This window comes from Triticum urartu, chromosome 6A, assembly GCF_056163025.1.
Source record: "Triticum urartu cultivar PI428250 chromosome 6A, HENAU_Tu73, whole genome shotgun sequence".
Taxonomy (NCBI): domain Eukaryota; kingdom Viridiplantae; phylum Streptophyta; class Magnoliopsida; order Poales; family Poaceae; genus Triticum; species Triticum urartu.
In genome coordinates this window covers 604,200,315-604,216,073 of record NC_141878.1, presented here as the reverse complement: position 1 = coordinate 604,216,073, position 15,759 = coordinate 604,200,315, and positions in this window count along the sequence as shown.

The window sequence follows — 15,759 nt, the reverse complement described above, 5'->3', positions numbered from 1 at the left end:
GAGTGGGAGTGGGGATAGACTGCAGCTGCAGGACGGGGATGGGAGATGAGGGAGATGCAGAGAAAGGTACATGACGACGACGACGACGACTTGCTCCAGTGGGTCGTCGCCTCCCCTCCCAGATCAGGTCTGCGGCTAGAAAGATATTTTCTCTCACATTTGCTATTTCACATCTAGATGTAAAATAGCTATCTCATATCTAATCCTAGAGCCATTGGATCTTGTCTCTTAAGATTCGTGCAAAAGGCATGTATCTGGCTGGCGCGCGCGCTCGCGGCCCGTGTCCAGGTTGTTGCTAGCGGCGGGCCGAGCCCTTGTTTGTTTTTTCGGCCTGTGCCTTTGCATTAGCTTTTGATTAGTATACATTTCGCTGCGCCTGTGCCATTGTCGGACTTCCGGCCATATGAGCTACGTGTCCCTTTGTTTGTTATACGTGTCCACGTGTTTTTTTCTTCTCTAGTCTACGCACCCTTTTTGTTTCTGCAGTTTTCCTTTTTATTTATTCATTTCAAATTTATGAACCCTATTTTGTACAGAATTATTTTGTTTGTCTCGGGTTTTTTTAAATGTCGATGTTAATTGTACATCCATCATCAAACACGTTCAATTTCTGTTTTCTTTGTCTCAGTTGCAAGTCCAACCTCGACTCGTAACTAAGCCCAATTTTTTTGTGCTAGTTGCAAGTCTATCCTCGACTTGTAACTAGGCCCGAAGTTTGTTTTTGTCTCAGTTGTAAGTCCAACATTAACTCGCAATTGGGTTGAGCCCCAGTCCTTTTTTTTGTCTTTAGTTGCAAAGTCACCCTCGGCCTTTTTTCTGTCACAGTTGCAAGTTCACCCTCAATTTACAACCGGGTCTGACCCTTTTTTGCCTCACTTGCAAATCCATCGTCAATGCAACCAGCCAATCTAATCATTTTTCATGTTTTCACAATCATTATTGGTAAGTCACATCTAAATGTAATATAATTATCTCACATTCAAGTCATCCATTGTTGGGTTGCTTGTCTTTAAAATTCGCGGACTTGTTATCTGTCGTGTTACCTCGCGTCGTGTTGTCCCTCGTCGATTGTCTCGCACCGCAGTTTCGCGCCCGTCGAGCGGTTCTACTTTGTCGGGCTGTATTCAGAATTTGAAGAGTCTATTATCGTGCGTGTGTCACTGTTTTTTCTTTACCTTGTCATGCGTCACCGTTGCTTGTCCGTCCTTTTTTTTGGCATCGGGCTTGGTCATACGTGCTTTTTTAACGTGGGCTATGTCAAACCTTCCTTTCTTAAGTGTTTGTTGTTTTCCTATTTTTCTCTTGTTAGACACTCCTTTGTACTCATTTTTTCATCTATGAATACATCCATTTTTACATGCAACTCAACCAGTTACATGTCTTTTTTACGGAAACTCAACCGACCAAGTTGCATGTCTATCCTCGACACATAACTCACCCGACCCAGTTGTATGTTCATCTTGACTTGAAACGCAACAGACATTGACTAAATTTGTTTTTCCTTTTTACATTTATTTTTTAAAATTCATGATTTTTTATTTATGTTTTTTCAAAAATAAAATTCACATTTTCCATTTATTTTTCCATTTTAATAATTTATGATTTTTAAAAACAAATTTAGCAATGTCTCATCTAAGTTTCTGACCTTTCAGCATGTTTTCTTTAAATGTTGTTGAATCTTGATCACGGATTATTTTGTCACGTGCGTCCCTTGTCTCACTGAACGTCATGTTCCCACTTGTGACCCTGTTCGCACATGCGTCGTTTGTTGGATTGTTTCCGTGGCTTGATCTCAAGGCTCCGTTTCTTTTTGTCCTGCATGGTATAGGTTGAAGATACAAGTTGGTTGTTGCCTCCTTAGTTCTTAGTTCCAGTCACCACTCTCTCTCTCTCTCTCTCTCTCTCTCTCTCTCTCTCTTCCCTGTTATCGTTGAGTAGAGCCGACACAAGAAGGAAGGAGGGAGTCTACTAGGGGTTCAACCTTTGTCCTTGTGATGATGAAGATGGAAGTCAGTGATGATAGGCTTAGTGACATAGGAACCATTTTGTCTCTTTTTGCCCTATTTTCATCTAGTGATGTTTTGATTGTGTGATTTTTGTGTTTTTCATTGAGTGATGTTGTTTACCTTAGTTGAAACTCTATCTCTGGCATGTAATTTAGCCGCCCTTTGTGTCTCAGTTGCAAATACATTCCTCCATATGCAATTGGGTCTAGTCCATTTATTGTCCTAGTTGCAAGCGCACCCTCTCGACATGCAACAAGGGGTCCGGCCCTTTTTGTCCCAGTTGCACCTCCACCCAGCATGTAACCACGGGCCTACCTTTTTGTTGTTGTCCCAGTTGCAAGTCCACCCTCGACAAGCAATCGGGTTCACTTTTTTCATAGTGGCAAGTCCACACTGGGTATGCAAGTGGGGGGTGACCCACTTTTGTCTTCAATTGCGACTCCACCCCCGACATGCAATTGCAGGGCCGCTATTTTTGTCCTAGTTGCAAGTCCACCCTCGACATGCAACTTCGGGAGGGGGAAACATTTTTGTCCCAGTAGCAACTCCACTCCTGACATGCTATTGTGCTTGTCTTTTCCTAGTTGCAAGTCCATCCTCAATATGTAACTGGGAAGAAGGAAGAGCCCGACCCTTTTTTGCCAGTTGCAAGTCCATCCGTCGTAGTTGCAAGTCCATCGACACACAACTAGCAGGAGGCGACCCAGTTTTGTCCCTAGTTGCAACTCCACCTCTGACATGCAATTGAGGGGGCACTTTTTCGTCTCAGCTACAAGTCCACCCTCTACTCGCAACCGGTATCATAGTTTTGTGTAATTTTTTAGTTGCAAGCTCGCCCTTGACTCACAAGTAGGCCCGTGATTTGTATTTCATCCCGGCTGCAAGTCCACTTTCGACTCGCAACTAGACCTGTAGTTTGTTTCAACCCAGTTGCAAGTTGACTCTTGACTCGCAACTTGGCTTGTAGTTTTGTAATTGTCCCAATTAGAAGTCCATAATCGACTCGCAACTGGGCTCATAGTTCTTCCAGTGGCAGGCACACCCTCGACTCGCAACTAGGCATGTGCTTTATTTTTCAATCCAGATGCAAGTCCACCCTTTGACTCGCAACCGAGATTGTAGTTTGTTTTTATCCCATTTGCATGTTGCCTCTTGACTTGCAATTGGCCTCATTGTTTCATGGTTGTCTTGATTGCAAGTCCATCCTCGACTCGCAACTGGGATCGTAGTTATGTTGATGTCTTAGTTGCAAGTCCACCCTCGACTTGCAACTAGGTCCACAGTTTTGTGGTTTGTCCCAATTGCAAGTCCACCCTCGACTCGCAATTGGACATGTTTTTTATTTTTCATCTCAGTTGCAAGTCCACCTTCGACGCGCAACTAGGAAAGGGGCAACCTATTTCCATCCCAGTTGCAAGTCCACGTACCCCCAACATGCAACGGGGCTTGCCACTTTTCTTGTCCTAGTTGCGAGTCCATCCTTCGTACGCAACATGGCACGAGTCATTTATTTGTCCCAATTGCAACTCCACTGTTGACTTGCAACTAGACCCGTAGTTTGTTTCATCCCAGTTGCAAGATCACTCTTGAGTCGCAACCGGGCCTATGTTTTGTTTTTCATCCCAGTTGCAAGTTCACCCTTGACTCGCAACTAGGCTCGTAGTTGTTTCATCGTAATTGCATGTCCACCCTTGACTCACAACTAGGCTCGTTATTTTGTAGTTGTCCTTGGTGAAAGTCCATGCTCGACTCGCAACTAGGCTCATAGTTGGCTGAGTTGCAAGCCCACCCTCGACTTACGACTAGAGCATGTGTTTCGTTTTTTCATCCCAGTTGCAAGTCCACTCTTGACTCGCAACTAGGCCCATAGCTTGTTCCATTCCAGTTGCAAGTCGACCCTTAACTCGCAACTGGACTCGTAATTTCGTAGTTGTCCTAGTTGCAAGTCCATCCTCGACTCACAACTGAGCTCGTCATTGTTCGAGTTGCAAGCCCACCATCGACTCGCAACTGGAGCATGTGTTTTGTTTTTATCTCAGTTGCAAGTCTATCCTGGACTCACAACTGGGCCCATAGCTTGTTTCATCCTAGTTGCAAATCGACACTTGACTCGCAACTGGGCTCGTAGTTTCGTAGTTATCCTAGTTGCAAGCCCACCCTAGACTCACAACTGGGCTCGTAGTTTCGTAGTTGTCCTATTTTGCATGTTCACCCTCGACTCGCAAATAGGCTCGTAGTTATCCTAGCTGCAAGCCAACCCTAGACTGGTAATTGGAGTCTGTGTTTTATTGTTCATCCCAATTGCAAGTCCACCCTTGATTCGCAACTGGGCATATAGTTTATTTCATCCCAGGTGTTGTCCTAGTTGCAAGTCCATCCTCGACTCGCAACTGGGTTGGTAGTTGTCCGACTTGCAGGCCCACCTTTGACTCGCAACTGGAGCATGTGTTTTGTTTCTCATCCCAGTTGCAAGTCCGCACTTGAGTCGCAACTAGGCCCATATAGTTTTATTTCATGCCAGGTGCAAGTGGACCTTTGGTTCGCAATTGGGCCCGTAGTTTCGTAGTTGTCCCAGTTGCAAGTCCACCCTCGACTCATAAATGGGCTTGTATTTTGTTTTTCATCCGAGTTGCAAGTCCATGCAAATGGACATGTATTTTGTTTTTCATCGAGTTGCAAGTCCATGTTCCACTCGCAACTGGGTTCTTAGTTTGTTGTTGTCTCAATTGCATGTCCACCATCGACTTGCAAATGGTATCGCCGTTTGGTGTAGTTGTCCCAGATGCAAGTCCGCCCTTAACTCGCAATTAGGCCCATAGTTTGTTCATCCCAGTTGCAATTTCATCCTTGACTAACAATTGGGTTCATAGTTTCGTAGTTGTCCCAGTTGCAAGTACACCATCGACTCACAAATGGGCTCATAGTTTTGTTGTTGTCCCAGTTGTAAGTCCACCCTTCAACTCGCAACTGGTTTCGTAATTTCTTTTCATCATAGTTGTAAGTGCACCCTCAACTCGTAGCTGGTATCATATTAGTAAACACTTGCCTGGCAATAAATAACTTAATTGACATATATTCATTTAATTGCTTGTAAATATGACAACTTGACATTATTGAACTAGCAAGCACAATGAACTCATTTTTGGTGATTGTATGTAAAAATGAACTCTCCGCGTATTTGAAACTGGCAAGCACAACATATTATTTTGGGCAATCGCGTGCAAAATTATGGCAACTCGGCATAGTTAAACTAGTGAATCACAACAAATCATTTTTAACAATCACATGTAAAAATGACAGTTCGACATAGTTAAACCGACAAGCACAACCTAAGCCATCATTTTGTATCTTGTATAATAGAAAGCCAGCTTTGAGATGCGTTCAGATTGAGAGGTGGTAGTGTAATGCCCAACAAGTCAGTAGAAAAAAAATATAGCTAATGAGCTACTGTAGCAAAAGGTAAATTGGGCAAACTAGTCACTGTTTAATAATGCAGCTACTTTAGCTCCTCGCCAAGGAATTGCAGCGCACTGTAACTGAGCGTTGTCGCACATTGCTCGCTCACTGTAGCTCACACATGCATGCAGTAGTATAGGCACACAAAATGCGACAGCACGCACAGACAAATTGCAGCGCCCTGCGGCCGGCGTCACGATTTAAATTTCCATGACAAACAAACAATACAACAGACGTTTACTTAGATGTCAACAGAGGGATCACATATAGGGTGGTGTCATGTTAGATGTGAGATAATATCTCACATCTAGATGACATATAGACAGACCCTCATTTTCTTTCGTGTTGCATATCCCTCGGCCCACGAACATATCCCTCGGCTACTACCATTCCCAGCCACATATTTTGAATTAAAGTTTGAATATTATACAAATTTCCATTCCAGCTTGCAAAGTTACATGTGATAGAAATGGAACATCCACATGCCTACTCGGCCAGTCAGCCTGTTATGACGGCTGCGGTGTTCATATTTTTGGGAAGCCCGGCATACACAAGCGACAAGAACTTTGTTGCGCCGTTCTTCACTTGTGAAATTCATTCTGTTTTTTCTCCCAAGGTTTATTACGGCAATTCATATTTCGCGAGCACAGCAGAGTCTGGTCAAGCAAATGCAGACCCTGTAGGCGCTATTGTGTCTTTTTTTGTGGGCGCTATTATGTCGGCCATGTAGGACAGTCGTTTCAGTTTTCGGAAGGTTCCGTTTAGGTTATTTTTAATTCTACCGTTTTTCCTTCTTTTTTCAATTTCATTTTTATTTCCACTTTTTTTATTTTTTTCCTTCCCTATTTTTTTAAATTTTAAAATCGACATTGTTTTTCAAAATTACAAATTCTGGAACATACTTTAAATTCATGAACATTTGTTTGAATTTTTAAAAGATATCCAAATTTGTGAGAAGTTTTATAAACTTCATGAACATTTATTAAGATTCGTGAAGATTTTTTTCCATATTTGTGAACATTTTATGAATTTTCTACTAATATTCCTGAAATTCATGTATATTATTTAAACTCTTTAATTTCTTTAATATTACGAAAAAGAATTCATGTTCGTGAACAAGATTAAAATTTATGGTTATTCTCTAAATTTTTTAAAATTTGATTTTTTAGAATTCACAGAAAAAAATTAAAATTCCTGAATATTTTCGAAATTATGTTTTAACAGAATAATTGACCAAAAAAATTTAAAAAATCAGGATGATCAAACTAAGTGCATTTTGAGGCAAAATTTTCTAAAATAGCAAAGTATAACAAGTAGTACTCCTATCCATGAATTTGTGTTTCACAAATGCAAGCTGCGGAGCGCAGACCCTAGTGCACCGAAGCCGTGCGACCCAGACAGAAACGAACAGAGCTTTTGACTTGATACAACCAGCTGGCAATGGCATCATCGGCGTCTATCCACTGAGGATGGCAATCTTACCCATAAACATGGATATCCATGGATATCCGACCTAAATGGATAGGGTTTGGATATTCTTTTATGTCCACATCACGGGCGAGGAGGCGCGGCGACGCCTCCACTTCTGTCACGCGTTCACACGACCTGGGGCTATATAAACAGAGGCTTCCCTCGCCGCTGGCCACACCAGCCGCCGCCCCTTCCTTCCACCGTCGAGCCCAAACCAGCCGCCGTCCCTCCCTTCCGCCGCCGAGCTCTGCCGCTCTCCCCTTCCCTCCCCTTCCCCTTCTCTCCATGGCCGAACGCTTCCCCGGTGACGCCGCGGCGGCCAACGGCTTCGGCCGCCGCTCGCTCCAGGAGGGCGAGGCGTGGCTTCTCTTCGAGGCCAACATCCCAGCGCCGCCGGACATGCGCGCCGGGCCGACGGGGTGGAGGCTCAGCAACGGCGGCGTCCCCATCCTACCGGTGCCTGACGCCGACGCGCGCCCCGGCCTCTTCGCTACCGAGGTCGACCGCGTGCGGTCGTCCCTGACGGAGGAGCAGCGCGCCCTCCCCCAGTTCGCCGCCGGCAACCACGCGGCGTGGGTGGACTATTTCTAGCGGCAGCTGGCGCAGAGGCTGGCGTCGACGTACGGGGCGACGGTGGTCGGCGGCCCGAAGAACAGCGACGGCCGCCGCGTCTGGTGGGGGGTCCCTGGCCACACCCTGCACGAGGTGATCGCACACCTCGAGGGCGGCAACAACCCGCCGCTGGCGTACCCCGCCGCGGTGGCCATGCCGGCCCCTCGCCGCAGCGTCGGGCCGTTGGTGCCCAGGAGGTTCGCCGCCTCGTCATCCTCCCACTCTTCCTCGTCCTCCCACTCCTCCTCCCACTCTTCCGGCTCACCGGCGCTCTTCGGCGTCAAGGCAGAGCCCGCCGCGGAGACGCTGCTCGGCCGGCACACCCACAGCGCCGGCATCATCATCAACTAGGGCGGCCAGCGTGCCACCTCCTCGGCTCCTCCGCATTTCGTGAAGCCAAAGACGGAGCCGGGGCTTGCCGCCGTTAAGCCGGAGCCGGGGCTCCACGTCGTGAAGACGGAGCCCATCAAGGAGGAGGCGCTCGACGACGAAGTGGCCCTCAAATGGGCGCGCGACGACTGGGTGCAGACGGAGAGGGAGCGCCAGCGCGCCGCCTTCGCGCGGTTTGAAGCTCGTCGCCGTGGCCAGGACGAGGGAGGCATTGTCGTCCTCGAGGACACCAACGACGACGATGCGCCGCCACCGCCTGTCCGCCATGGAGATGCCGGGCAGGGGTCAGCAGGGGCGGCCGCGCGATCAGGAAGGAGAAGGCAGATGACGACGACGAGGACGGCGGCGACGGCGGCGACTTCGTCGCGCTGATCGAGTTCTTCACCCCGTAGATTAGTTTTTTTAATAATTTATGTAAAACACGGATCATGTTTAATATGAATATCAAGTCCGTGTGGCTAGCATTTTTGCTGTTGGACTGTTGTCAGTCAGTTAGATCAGCTTTACCTTTGACCAATGACAAGTCAACGCCTGCATCCGGGATGCATGCTCCATCTGCATCCGGGCTGCGGGCTCCGCCTGCATCCCGGCCGCATGATCTACTGCCGCTGCTGCTGCAGCCCTCGCCGCCACGTGCTCCCTATGGTCGTTGATCTCCTTTTTCTTGTGCGCAAGCCACTTCTTTGCATGCTCATACAAAAAGGTTTCATCCGCCAACATGATCTTCAAATCCTCCGTCCCCCATGCGAGTTGCAACCTCTCCTTCTGAAACTCAATCTCTCTAAATGTCTTGGCCTTCTCGAGTTCCCATTTGATCGCCGCCTATTACTTCTCCAATTCGATCTTCTCCCTCTCAATTTCCAGCCTCTCCTCCGCCCTCTTCCGGTCCACTCCATCCTCTCCTTTTGTGCATCTAACATGAGCTTGTACCTCTCCTCTTTCTTGTTCTCCCTTACCGAAAAACTGTCCGTCCATGTGGACGACATTTTTGTAGCCGCGGCGTCACAAGAGGCCAGTGCCTTCTCCCACTTGTTTCCCATGACTTGTCGCTTATCCTTTGGCACGGTGGCTCTTCCATTCATGATGACAACATCGTCCTCTTCTTCGTCCAACCCAATTGGTTGGTGGGATCTTGAGCCATCATTCCTCTTCTTGTCCGACTTGAGATTGGCCACAAGTTGTGTCCACTTCGTCTTGCCATTCAGTATGATACAACAATGTCTAAGAGTAAATGGCTTCTTCTCCACCTCATGATAGAAAGTGGCCGCCACCGCCGTCTAGCAAAAAACATATGTATGAGCACGAGAATGCAAACATAAGAAGCATATGCAAATGACGACAAGATGAAGCTTCGGGCATGAAGCTTCGCCCCTCCCCCCCCCCTCCCCCGGTGCTAGGTGATCAACAGCGCCCAGTTACAACAGCTGCACCTCCAGGGGTCTCTCCTGCATTTGTGTCTGCTATACCCGGTCAGCAAGGAGCAGAGCACTCCCCCTTCTTAACCCCAAGACCTCCAGCCACTGCTCGAAGAGTTTGCGGATGTTTTTGGTGAGCCAGAAGGATTACCACCAAGCCGTGCCTGCGACCACACTATCCCACTTATGCCGGGGGCACAACCAGTTAACATCAGACCCTACCGCCATAAACCAGAACACAAGACAGAAATCAAAAGACAAGTGCAAGAACTCCTCCAGTCCGGGATAATTCAGCGCAGTCACAACACTTCCTCATCACCAGTTATTCTGGTCAAAAAGAAGGACGGAACCTGGCGCATGTGTGTGGACTACATGCATCTCAACGCCATGACTCGTGTCAGCAAGTTTCCGGTGCCCATCATCGAGGAGCTGTTGGATGAGTTGCACGACGCGTGCTGGTTCTCTAAACTGGACCTACGCGCCAGGTACCACCAAATACGGCTGGCGGAGGGGGAAGAATTCAAGACAGCCTTCCAAACTCACTCGGGGCAGTATGAATTCAAAGTGCTATCATTCGGGCTTGCAGGAGGACCGGGGACTTTCAATGGGGCGATGACTGACACGATGCATCCCCTCCTCAGGCATTGTGTCCTACTTTTCTTCGACGACATTATCGTCTTTAGAAAAACATGGACAGACCATTTGAACCATTTGAGGCAAGTCTTAGTGCTGTTGCGTCGAGATCAATGGAAGGTGAAGCGATCCAAGTGTGAATTCGGGCAACAGCAGGTGTCCTACTTGGGCCACTTCATTAGCAGCAATGGAGTGGCCACGGAGCCAAGTAAGATCAAAGCAGTCAAGGAGTGGCCTACACCCACTGATGCTAAGAAAGTGCGTCGCTTCTTGGGACTCGCAGGGTATTACCGCAGGTTTGTCCGTGGATTCGGGATCATAGCCCGTCCTCTGTTCAACCTCCTGAAGAAAGGTGTCCCCTTCGTCTGGACTGACAACACTAATCAGGCATTCTGCTTACTGAAACAACAAATGTTGACAGCGCCGGGTGGCGAGGTGGCGGTGGGGCGTCGCGGTGGCTGGCGGCGGTGCCCTCCCGGCCCAGATCTGGGCCCTTTTGGACCCATCTGGGTCTGGGTGGGCTTGGTCGGAGCTGCTCTGCGGCGTCTCCGGAGGACGGCGAGGCGACTCATGCGGGGGGTGGTGGCGACGACAGCTCATGTATTGCAGCACGACGACGGGGGCTTCACAAGCCCGTCTCGGGCTCGGCTGGGCCTATCTGGGCCTTCGGTGCGGCGGCAAAACATGGTTTCGCGGGGGAGCTGGAGCCGGCACAGCGCCGGTCATGGCCATAGGCCACTTCTCCGCCTCCCCTTTCCCCCGGTCGATTTGGTCGCGGTTGCCTGGTTTGCCCCTGTTGCTACGGCCGGCCGGTTCCCGCCACGGGCGGTGGAGGTTGTCCCCTCCCGCGTGGCTGATGTTTCTGCCGCTCCTCGTTCCCGGCTGCCTTCTCTGTTCCCGCCAGTCTCGCTTCAGTTGCCACGATGAGACGGCGATGGGGCCTACACGGTCGTGGTGGCGCATGTTGGTGGGCGGCATGTTTGGTGGCGCACGATGGATCGTCTGGAGTCGTGGGTGGTTGGTGGTCCGGAGAAATCCTTGTCGGCTTGTCCAGCACCGACGCGGTGACGTCTGTGGGCGCCGCCGTGCCTTCCTGAAGGGCGTTGGGTTTGCCCCTTCCCCCGCAATCCTCTAAGTACTGGGGGAAACCCTACGACTTGTCCGGGTAGTAGCGTCGTCGGCGTCGCGATTCTTCTTGAAGGTATTGCTTGGTATGCGGCGGTCTGGAGTGCTTGGAGTGCGGTGGAATTCTCCGGTGGGCGCAGCGGTTGTGGGTCTTCATCATTTTCGTTGATCCGTTGTTGTTCGCGTTTGTTTCTTTGTTGTTTTCTCTTTCGTTTCTTTTGAGCGTGACTGTGCTGCTTCCACCCCAGCACTTATCGTTAGCAGTATCGAAGTTGGTTGCTTTGTAATACAAAGCGCGGAGAAACCCTTTTTCGTAAATAATGGTCCTATGCATCATGCAATGCATGGTTTGCTTCTTTCCCTCGTTCGTTTTGGTCGGTCTCATCATTTCCATTCACCCATAGGTGGGTACCAGCCTGGCAGTGCTAATCGGAGTCGGTCAGATCGGATGGATCACATACAACGCATACACCCATGGAGTTTTTGCTTGGCGAGAGAAGCAGGCCGCCGGAGCTGCCATGGATGGCGGTGATGTGGAGAAGCAGAGGGTGCCAAGGTACGTACTGGTGGGCTTTTCGCTATCCGTCTACATTTTGTTTTGTCCGATGAATCAACGGATGAGCGATGGATACTCTTTTTTTTTTTGTAAAGAATACTCTGCTTTGCTTTTTTGCTCTAATAAAACAAGAGAATACTCTGTTTCTGCAGGTGGAAGAAGTGGGCGAGAAAACAACAGCAGTTTTCACCAGCGAAATAGAGACGGCCCCCGGAGCTGCCGATGGAAGCGGGCGGTGAGGAAGAGCCGGTGGCGAGCTAGCTGTGGGGTCGCCGTCTCCGGCGTGTGCGCGCACAGATGGAGGACCGATGTCCCCGTCTCGCAAGATTGTTGTTGTATAGATTCTGTGTTGTAGCTAAACTAAACTCGGTCATACTGGTATTTGGATATCTGTTACACGAGGCTGGGTCTTTTAATCATAGGGTGCTGTTCCTACCTACTAATAGTCTTCCAAAATTCGTATGTATTGGTTCAATTTTATGACAGTCAGATGATAATGGTACGACTTTTGTTGCCCCATTCTATCCGTCGCTATATCACTCACAATATAACAATTTTGTGTCACATCGATCCACGTTGTCTTCGTCAGCAAACAAAAGGGGAAACTCGAAGAGCGAATTATCTACCATGCATGGTACTGTGCATGCATCACCTACACACCATGTCACATGTATCGTCAAGGTATGCCTGGCCAAATCATGTGAATAGTCTATCAATAATGCTAAATGTATAAAAAGTTGCACATAATTACACGCTGACTAGAATTCTTTCTTTGTAACTAATCTCCCCCCATGATTTTCATGGGACTGAGCCCCTCGTCCTCCTTAATCTCCAATCAAAACTTAACTGCCTATAAAATCCTGTAAACCTATGTATGTGTAGCATTACTCCTACTCCTACCTATCAGACTATCTCTTTTCTCCTACTTAATTCTATTTTAAGTTGAGTAAGATTTTTTTTTGGCGGGTGAGTCGAGTAGGATATTTGAAACCCACATAGATTTTGAGCCCCAATTTTGATTTACATGTTCCATTTGCATATTTGGGTTCACCGCGATGAGACCTTTTAAACAAGATCACGCACGAATATTGAGTTTTAAACGAGACTATTTTTGATAGAGTTTCAGCGTGTTTTGAAATTTATTTTTTAAAACTTCTTGAAATATATTCGATAATGGTCTTGTTTGAAAGCTTTCGTCACTAGAAGATCTTCAATTCAAATTTTCGTTATAAGATAAAATGATTTCTAACTTGTAAACATTGTGACAAAACATGTGAGAGTGGGGCATGACATGATACAACGGACAAAGCATAGCGTCCGTGCAATCTCTGGTGAAGGTACTATGGATGAAGAATAGTAAATGATTGTGTGACAGTGGGCCAGATCTGCATGTGTTCGAATCTCCAAGAAATGGATGGCTTAGCTATGCACGGGATATCCCATGCATGGTAGAACATCATTTCTGGGAAAACTCGTTAATAGATAACACTACTTGATCAATATGTTTCATGGTTGGATTTTTCCCGATCTACAGTTCCTTTCATCATCAGTAACTTAAAATAAACACAAATGCTAAGTGTCACACGTGTGGCACGAAGCAATATGGTCCAAATGCCTCCATTATTATCAATTTTGTCACATCAAACAGATGACATTAGCGGAATATTTTAAGTATTTCAGACTTAAAAATGTTTTATCTCTTAAATAAAAAATCCGATCAAAAATTCATTTTCATCATTAAATTTGTCTCGACGAGATCTTCAAAACTAGATATCATATTAATATGTTTTGATGACTTTTTTAGGGACAAAGTTGCCATGATGTTACAATGAAGTTGCCATAGTGTTTACACTAAAGTTGCCATAATATGTTTGGACGTTTCATCTATTTTTTTCTTCTAGATTTAAAGCTGCCAATGTATTTCAACTACAGCAAATTTTATTAATAGACCATGGCAATTTTTAGTAATTAACCACAACAAATTTAACTCATGAATCATGGCATTTTTACTATTTTAGTAATCCATCATGGCACTTTTAGTTTATAGACATGACACTTTAGTACTTTGACCATGGCAATTCTAGTATTTTTACCAAGGAAATTATTCTTTGTATGAATCATAGCAAATTTTAGTGCATGTATGATGGCAAATTTAAGTAATACACCATGACAATTATTGTTTCTGGTTCATGGCAAATTTGAGTCATTGACCATGCATTTTGAAAGTAATTGACGAGGATTTTCTTTAAAATTATGAACCATGTCAAAATTATTTCATGGATCATGGAAAATTTTAGTAATTCACCTTGGAAAGTTTAGTTTCTTAATTCTTTTTTATAACATGTCAAAATTTACTTTAAATGTAGAAGAAAACGTAGTTGAAACATATCATGGCAACTTTAATGTAAACACCATGGCAATTTATGTTCAATAGACATGGCAATTTTTGACTGCCCAAAAATATCATCAGAGACTTAGTGATCTAAACATTTCTTTATGGAGGGAGTATTTCCTATTTGCCAATTATGCGGGAAAAGTAGACGGCCCCTGTGACGCAGAGAACATTCTGCATTTGGTAAGGTCAACGGTTGTTTTCCGTGTTAGATGACCAATCTAGAGCTTAAGAAAGAACTAGTACTGAATCTTTTTCACTCACAGTTGGGTAGCTGCATGTCCGTGCTAATTGGGTTGTGCCAGATCCTCTGGATAGTATACAAGTCATAGAACCATCGTGTTTTTGTTGGGGGAGAAGTGCAGGCCGCCGGAGTCACCATTGACGGCGATGGAGATGATGCGGGTGGTGGAAATTGTGGAGGTAGAGGTGGCTTGGTTATCTATCTGCATTACCCTCTTTTGATGAATAAAATGCTGAAGGATGAATACTCTGTTTTCGCAGGTGATGGAAGAAGAGGGCAGCAAGGCCATCTGGAAACATGCAATCCCCTTGTTTTTGAAGCTATTCGAATGGCACAGGAAGACCCCTGAGTTCACACCAGGGAAGTACAAATGTCTGCTGGAGTTTTGCCGATGAAAGCGACGATGATGTGGAGGCGTCGCCGGCTTAAGTGTGTGGACAGATTGTCACCGATATGTTCCCGTTTCACAACATTGTTGTTGTATAGAGTCCACGTCGTAGCTTAACTGAATTCAGTCCTGTGAACATTTTGCTTTAGAAACTCAAATGCTCAGGTTCATCTCGTGATCTAAAGCCCTGCTTGCAAGCATCCCCATCGCTGTCGTGCACTTCTGGATCGAGGTGAATCCAAGTTTACCGGTGCAATCCATCTTGCACTTGAAGTAGTTCAAATTTAAATAAGTTTAAATATTTACATCCCAACATTGTAGTCCCCTATCACCGCTCACTAATACTCAATCAGATATTCCTTAAGCTGCTCGTGAGTTGGTTGATTTCGAATTTGTTGATGTATTTGAATAAACTCCTCAAATATGGCCGGATTTTGGTCCGGAAGTTGGATAGGATCACCCATGTTCTCAAATTCCAGAGCTACGGCAGCATCGTCACCCTCATCCTCGACGACCATGTTGTGCATGATCACACAACATGTCATCACCTCCCACAAGGTCTCCGGATCCCATAGTTTCGCAGGTCCATGGGCATCTCCGCATGTCCTCTCAGATATCTGTAGGTACTCATCCCACGAATCAGCGGTCGTGCCATATGAAAGCATCCGGAGTGCGGCCATGCACTTCTCGTAACCAGAAAAGCCAATCATTCCCACAGCGTCCTTCTTCATGATGAAGTAGTCATCATAGGACTGGACACCATGGTACAAACAATCGACGACAGTCTTGCGCATCCGAAAATGCCGGCGAAAATGGTCAGCGAATAGTGCATCGGGGGCAAACTAGTCGGCCATCCGTGTCAAATGCCCACGCGCCCTGCTGCGGTTGAGCACTCGATGACCCTTGATTGAGCCCTTGAAATTGAGAACATGCTCCTCTGCACGCTCCACATCTTCAAGGACCGCCTGCATCATCGCTGTCTCATCGGAGTACTCCTCCTCGTCCAACGAGCCGACTAAACATACTGCTCGTATATGTACTCCAAATCAGAATCCATTGCTACAAACAAGAA